Consider the following 8,058-nt stretch of genomic DNA (forward strand, 5'->3'; position numbering starts at 1 on the left):
AAATGTTGACTCGTCAATGCTGACGATGCTAAGCCTGCTGCAGTTAGGGCATTTGCTTCTAACGAAGCTTGGTTCGCCACACCTGTAACATGTAAGTATGGTTTCTTTTGGTTTGCCCCTGTCTCAGGGTCCTTTGGTCGTCGGCAGTTCTCTGGTGTGTGCCCTTTCCTTTTGCAATGGGAGCATCGCAATGTTTCGTTTTCGTTGCCGTGGCTGGTGCTGTACTCCCTGCCCCTGCACCTTTGTTATTTGGTCGACGATTGATGGGCGAACTCGTTATGATTTCCTAGTCGAGTGCTTCGATTAACCGAGCAACTTGGATTAGCTGGTCAACATTCGTGACGCTACTGCGTGGGTCTTTTTCACGAACTGTTAGACGTAGCAATGAATGTATCATATCTATGTCTGCTAACAACACACGTTTTTGCGACGGAAATATGTCCGTCGATTTGTTCTCCCCCTGCTCTGCCGAAAATACTTCACTGTATATTTGGTAGGCAGGTTTTTTGGTTGCAAAGGTTGACCGAAATCCTGTCATTGTTACTACTCACGTCTGGTGCTCATTCAGTCCTTCCACCATGTCGCTGATTCGCATTCCAAAAGCAACGGTAATCCCTTCAGTGCGTTTTCGTCTGAGATTTGTTCTATCTCTTTGTATGTCGAGATCGTAGCGACGAAATCTTCTAATTTGTCCTGACTTCTTTCGCCGTTGTATCTGGCCGTACACTGAGCGAAACTCACCCCTCGTCGGGTGAATCCCTGTGGGGACTGATGTCCCGCCAACAGTCGTGGCAAATCTGTAACCTCGGACAAGTGCCCTAAACCGTGATATTCATGTAATAGTTTCTTATTTTCTTATATGTATATGGCTATCACGTTCGAGTTTAGCTGCAGTTTTCGTTAACGCGTAGAAACGTTTTAGTGCTACGGATTTGGATTCGCCTAAGAGATGCTTGTTGTAGTTAAATGGTAATCTAACTGTAAAATGTTCCTTTAGATCCCGAGTTGCATGTTCCATAAAATGTTTCTCGCAAGTCCCTTCATCGGGCGAGAAATAACGTTTACCGGGAAGCTCTTCGATTTCTCAAAATTTATTTAACTGTCTTTCCAACGAAGTGGCCAGGTGACAATTCCTAATGGGGTTGGTGTATTCTAAGTTGTGCTGTTTGAAATAATGCCGAGCTGTTGGATATTTTTATCTATCCTATGCTCAGCAATTCGAAAAATGGGGTGCTACCGAATAGTGCATCAATGCATTGCGGCTTGTTGAAGTTTGGATTAGCCAAAGGGCATAGCCGATTAAGATGGTCAAAACTGCCCTTAGAGATTTTTCAATGAGTCATACACCGATCGATAGCTGACCAATAAAAACTCATCTGTGCAAAATTTTAACCCTGTAACCTGTCCGTGAGGGTAGTTACAGGGTAAATTAGATTTCGCGGTTTTCCGGCATTTCCCACCTTTAGTGGCTTTCTAAAATTTTGAAAAAAATATGGCTTATTTTGGACATCAATCCAGATATTATAGAATTTTTTCCGATTTTTTAGTTGCAAGCTGTGATTATCAACAATGAAAAGCCCCCAAAAAATTGGAAAATTTAAGATTTCTCGAAAACTAAAATCGGTAAAACTTTTACATTAATTCCCTAACAAGGTACTATCACGGCTCGTGTACTCAATTTTTCTCAGATTTTTTGGTCGCCTGCAACATTGTCAAAAAAAATGAAAACCCAACATGTCGATGTTTTTTGCTGTCAGAATGAAGCTACTACTTTTCTAGTTTACCGCGAGTGTGGATTAAGTAATTTTAAACGTTATTGCATCGAAACAAACAATTTTTTAACCCTGAAAATGCGAATTAAACGAGGAAAAAAATTGTAACGAGTGGAATATATGCCAGAATGTTTCCAATCATTACAACTTAATCGGTTAGCGTAATGGTTAGAACGTACGAATTCGGTGCTGCTGGGCTCGGGTTCAAATCCCGTTGGAGGCTAAGTTTTTTTTTCGTATGTTGAAAGCAGATTAAGTGGAGGTGATACACAGAGGACACGTTCACTATATATCGCAAGCTTTATTTAATATGTAAGATAAAAATGGAATTATTCGACACTGGAGAAAAGACGTTCTAGACAAAAAGGCAAAAGACAATAGACAGTAGGCGGCGCCGTTGCGCATGCTCGCTAGAGTACGAGGCGCGAGGCGAGTCCTAGATGTCGGGGCATCCAGGAAGCGCATCAGGGCGCGTAGATACAAATGGGGCCCGTCTTAATACTCCCCCTTGATTCAAGGATGCTCCGGGGCTGATTTCGTGATAGAGGTGATGTTGAGAAGTTCCATGCACTTCCTATGCATTTGAGCGGATATTCCCTTCGTGAGGAAGTCCACTGCCATCTCTTTGGTCGGTTTGTACCGGACCACCAGTTTTTCGTTCTCGAACGCCTCACGGACAAAGTGATGGCGCACGTCAATGTGCTTGCTCCGATTGTGGAACACCGGGTTCTCAGCTAATTTTCGAGTACTATTGTTGTCGCAGAATAGCTCGATCTGTCCAAGCTCACCGAATTCCAGGTCGGTAAGGAGACGTTGTAAGTACATGGCCTCCTTAGTCGCCTCCGATAGGGCCATGTATTCGGCCTCCGTGGAAGAGAGAGCCACGGTCTTCTGTTTTCTCGCCTCCCACGAGATAGGACCTCCACCTAGTAAAAAAGCATAACCCGTATAAGATGTCCTATCATCCGGACAATTTGCCCAGTCCGCGTCAACGTATCCTTTCAAGGACTCTCCGAATCTCTTGAATCTCAGCCCAACGTCCCTAGTACCCTGAAGGTACCGAAGGACGCGTTTCGCAGCGATCCAGTGATTCGTTCCGTAACAGCAGTTAAATTGGCTTAGGTAGCTGACCGCGTAGGCAATGTCGGGTCGCATGCACATGGCCAGATACATGAGCGCTTCTACGAGCTCTCGATACGGGAGAGATTCGTATTCGAGGTCAGGTTCCGTGTCGTTCCTCTTCAATTTTGTACCCGGGTCCAGGGGCGCGGCGACTGATTTAAAGAATATCTCTAATATATCCAGTCTGACGTACAGTGATTTCGCCGTCCTGTTGCGCGAATTCCATTCCGAGACAATACTTTATCGGGCCAAGGTCTTTTACTTCGAATAACACAACCTGACAGAACCTGGCGTAATCCATAGAGAGCCTTATTTAGCTGGAAAACTTTATCGCAGCTCTTCAATTCGCGAAGCATCTTCCTCGCCTTTCTTCCAACATCGCTGTTCGGTGATTCCTTCTCGATAATTATTTTTAAGGCTTCAGCGGTGTACGCAGGAATCTCCATTAGTACCTTCTCTTCAAGTACTCCGTTGAGGTATGCAGTTGTTATGTCGAACTGGTGTACGGTCATCCCCGTCTCAGCCGCCAGAGCCATCATGGTTCGTACAAATCCGAGTCGGGCTACGGGAGCGAAAGTCTCAACAAAATCGATTCCCGGACTTTGGGCAAACCCTCTAGCGACGATCCGGGCCTTCCTACGATCCACGGTCCCGTCTTACTTATATTTGTTGCGGAGTACCACCCGGCTGCCTATTACCCTTTGGTCATCGGGCCTATCGACTAAGATCCAGGTGTCGTTTTTAATGATAGACATCACCTCCGAAGCAATCGCAAGATGCCATTTCCTTCGCATGAGGTATTTCGGCTGAACAGCATACCTCTTCTACTTCTTCGGTGTAACTCGCCGTTGCGTATACTTTACTGAGTCTCCCCCTGTATCCAGTTCTTACAATTCGTGGTCTTCCTCGGCCTCTTCGGGGAGTATCGCATTCTTCGTTTCCGCGAATTCCTGCTGGGTTCCGATCGCTGTCCTAGTCGACCGCCTCTTCACCAGGGATGGTTCCCAATGGGGAGCATTCCATCCTACTCTCATTATTTGACGTTGTCACCTCTGTAGAGCTTTCGGGCATTAGTCTCCCCATCTCTTGAGTATCCGAATTTCGATTCATTTGCATTAATATATCTACTTCTCCAGTATCTAAGTTCTCATTTCTTCCTATACTAGAAATGTCTATTTGTTTTTTCTTCATCTCATCCATAAAATTAACATCCCTTGATATGACTACTTTTCTCATTGACGGGACATATATCCTATACCCCTTTGTTTCTTCAGAGTATCCAACCAGGAAACCTTCCTTGGATCTTTCGTCCATTTTTCCTCTTTGGATAATTTTGTCCAGAACATAAGTCTTAGTACCAAATATTCTTAGATATTTGATGTTTAAATCTCTCTTGTACCATAACTCATATGGTATACCGCCATTCAACGTATTTGTAGGGCACCTATTTCTAATGTGATTCGAGGTCATTATCGCTTCAGCCCAGAAGGAGCTGGACATTTTCGACTCTAACATGATACAGCGCGCCATATCTAGAAGTGTCCCATTCTTTCTCTCAGCAACACCGTTTTGTTGAGGAGTGTACGGGGCCGACAATCGTCTTTGAATACCTGAACTACTTAAAAACTTATAGAAACAATCGTTACAATATTCTTTTCCATTATCAGTTTGTAGATATTTCATTTTCCTACCGTGAAGATTCTCTACCATATTTTTGTAAGGGCATAGCCGATTAAGATGGTCAAAACTGCCCTTAGAGGTTTTTCAATTAGTCATACACCGTTCGATAGCTGACCAATAAAAACTCATCTGTGCAAAATTTTAACCCTGTAACTTGTCCGTGAGGGTTAGCGGCTTTCTAAAATTTTGAAAAAACGAGCCGTGATAGTACCTTGTCAGGGAATTAATGAAATAGTTTTACAGATATTAATTTTTGGAGAAATCTTCAACTTTCCGATTTTTTGGGGGTTTTTCATTTTTGATAGTCACAGCTTGCAACTGAAAAATCTGAAAAAATTCTATAACATCCGGCTTGATGTCCAAAATAAGCCATATTTTTTTCAAAATTTTAGAAAGTCGCTAAAGGAGGAAAAATGCCGGAAAACCTCGAAATCTAATTTACCCTGTAACTACCCTCACGGACAAGTTACAGGGTTAAAATTTTGCACAGATGAGTTTTTATTGGTCAGCTATCGAACGGTGTATGACTCATTGAATAACCTCTAAGGGCAGTTTTGACCATCTTAAGCGGCTATGCCCTTTTAAAATGCCATCTCGGTTTTATTTCTGCTCACACACAATTCCTTTTACATTAACATGACTGTGTAGCAAAGATTTCGAGAAAGTTGCACCTTTAAACAAATGTTGGAACTAGTATTTATAATACTAAATGGAACAACACAGTTCTGTACGTTTAGAATTCGAAATTCGAATAGTTGGATTTACATTTTATATTTTACATATGTTAGATACGTTATATGCTATGTTTCGCGTTTTACATTTTACATTTTATAATACATTGATAAGAAAGCCTTATACCTTTAAGGATACCTTTATAATTATAGCAGCAATGCATAGCAATGAAATTTAACGTGTTTTGTAGAGCAACGTCTCCTCTTTAGTTTCTTTACGGTTTAATAAAACCGTATAGCAATCGGAATAGATTTATAGACATATTTATTATTATATGTAAATTGCTTATCAATAAATTCGCTTTTATCATTCATTTGCATAAAAAGAATACCAGATATTCATTCGTGCTACAATTATAAAGGCAAGGCGACTCTTCAAAAACCCAACCTCGACCGTCGCTGCTCAACGTAAAACATGTATCTCGCTATTGGCCCTTATATCATATACCGTCTTATCGTACTAAAGAAAATTGTCAGGAATTCCCTCAAATATCACGCGACTCGCATTGGTACACTACTTTGCCCTCCAACGGAGATTCCACGGGTAGAGTCATGTGGCAATTGAAGGAATCCCTGGCAACTCTGTCTAGAGTCCGTTCTGTGATCGTACCGTAAGCAACTGTTTTCAAGATCTTTAACAAGATCATCGCTCTGTATAACTTATAAAAACTGTAAAAATTATTGTGAGGTATCAACGTTATCTAGTAATCACACATACAGTGGAGAATATAATCGAGACAATATTTTTAAAATGATATAAGTGTTTCTTATAAATGTTAAAGGAGGACTTGGTTAGAGGGCGTGTTTTAGTGTGGAAGGTGTGTGTGGAAGGCGTGCGAAAAACCCTTTGAGAAGGTGGGAAATTCTCTCCCGTTTTAGGTAAGCAATAGGAAAGTGGGTAGGATAGTTTTAAGGCGTGAGGGGGAATTTGAAGAATTAGAAAAAGCGGTACAGTTTAGGATTAATTAAGGCAGATAATACAGGAGAAGATTTTGTGGTTAGATATAGAAAAAACAATCGAACGTTGAAGTAATCGATAAGGTAGACTGGCTAGAACAAATCGGTAAAGAAGAGAAAAACAATAGAACGTAGAAGAAATCGATAAGGTAGATTGGCTAGAAGAAATCGATAAGGAAGAGGCATAAAGGCAAAGCAGTACGCCTTTGGTAAGGTATAATCTGGTGGTTGAAGGGAAAATGGAAAAGGTAAGGGAAGAAAACGGATCGGCTTTGGATCAGAGCTGGGAAGGGATAACAGATAGGAAGGAGGAAGGAGGGTTAGGCAAAGAGACAGGAGGAGTAGAAAGTATAGAGAGAAAGATTGAGGAAACTTCAGGAACTGAAAGGAGGAAAAGAGGGAGGCGTTCACTGGAAGAAAACGGAAGGACGGACAACCAAGGCTGCAGGAAATTGACAGAACTCTGGAAGGCGGATAAAGAAGAAACAGAAGAAGAGAACATGGAGGAAGACCAGGTATCAAAGAAAAAGGATACTAAGAAAACGCCTCAGAGACCAGACGCAACGATGAAAAAGAAAGGAAAGGTGTACGCAATGTTCGTAGATCTGAAAGCTGCTTTCGACACAATGAAGAGAAGTAAGCTCTGGGAAGCCATGACAGAGAGGGGTGTGAGGAAAGGACTAACGGAAAGGATTAAAGAAATATATACGGAAACGAGAAATGTGGTGAAGACAGACGAGGGAATGAGTAAAGAGTTCTGGACAGGCGAGGGACTGAGACAGGGTTGCCCGCTCAGTCCCTCACTGTTCACTATTTTCTTGGCAGATATGGAAGAGCGCATGAAGAAAGGCATTTTGGGGGGGATCGACGCAGGGAATCTCAGATTTTGAACTCTGGCATATGCAGACAATGTGGTGCTGGTAGCGAAGAGAGAGGAGGAGTTAAAAGGTATGATGAAGAGATTGGAAAATTATCTGGACAGGAAGGAACTGAAGCTCAATGTGGAGAAAACGAAAGCAATGATATATCGGAAGGGGGGAGGCAAATGGAAGGGAAGGGAGATAGAGGTGGTACAGGAATTCTGTTATCTGAGGATAATATTCCAGAGGAACGGTAATATGGATAGACATATTAAAGAGAGGACGAAGAGAGCAAACGTAGTTTTAAATCAGGCATGGGGCATTGGGGAGAGGATATTTAAAGACAATTTTAGAATAAGAATGTTCCTTTTTGATATGTTGGTACTGGGGGTGTTACTATACGGAGTAGAATTACGGGGGTACAGAGAGAGAGAGAGAGAGAGAGAGAGAGAGAGAGAGAGAGAGAGAGAGAGAGAAGCAGTAGAGCGGGTGCAATTAAGATATATAAAGTGGACACTGGGCCTAGATGTTACTACGCCAAGTTACATAGTGCTCGAGGAGACAAAGAGAGTGAAAGTTAGCGTGTATACAGGACATAGGGCTATAAGGTTTGAGGAGAATTTGAAGAAGGTAAAGGAAGAATTGCTGTAGAGTGTCTGAAGGAAAAAGAGAGAAATGAGGAGCTGAAAATCAAAAGCAGAATGGAAAGGGAGGAATATTTTAAGAGGAATGGATGGAGTCAAGAAGGTGTAAATCGGTTGAGGGATAGTGGGGAAGATGTGGGTTCAAGGCTGAGGAATAGAGATGTAGAGGTGCAGCAGCAGAAGCAATTCCGCAAAGTGGCACAGTCGAAATTTAACCCGCGGTACCAGAAAATAAAAATCTGGATGCTTCCAGAGTACCTGAGCAGGGAAGGTAAAGGAGGATGCCAGAAAT

Source organism: Augochlora pura, chromosome 3 (assembly GCF_028453695.1).
Source record: "Augochlora pura isolate Apur16 chromosome 3, APUR_v2.2.1, whole genome shotgun sequence".
Classification (NCBI taxonomy): Eukaryota; Metazoa; Arthropoda; class Insecta; order Hymenoptera; family Halictidae; genus Augochlora; species Augochlora pura.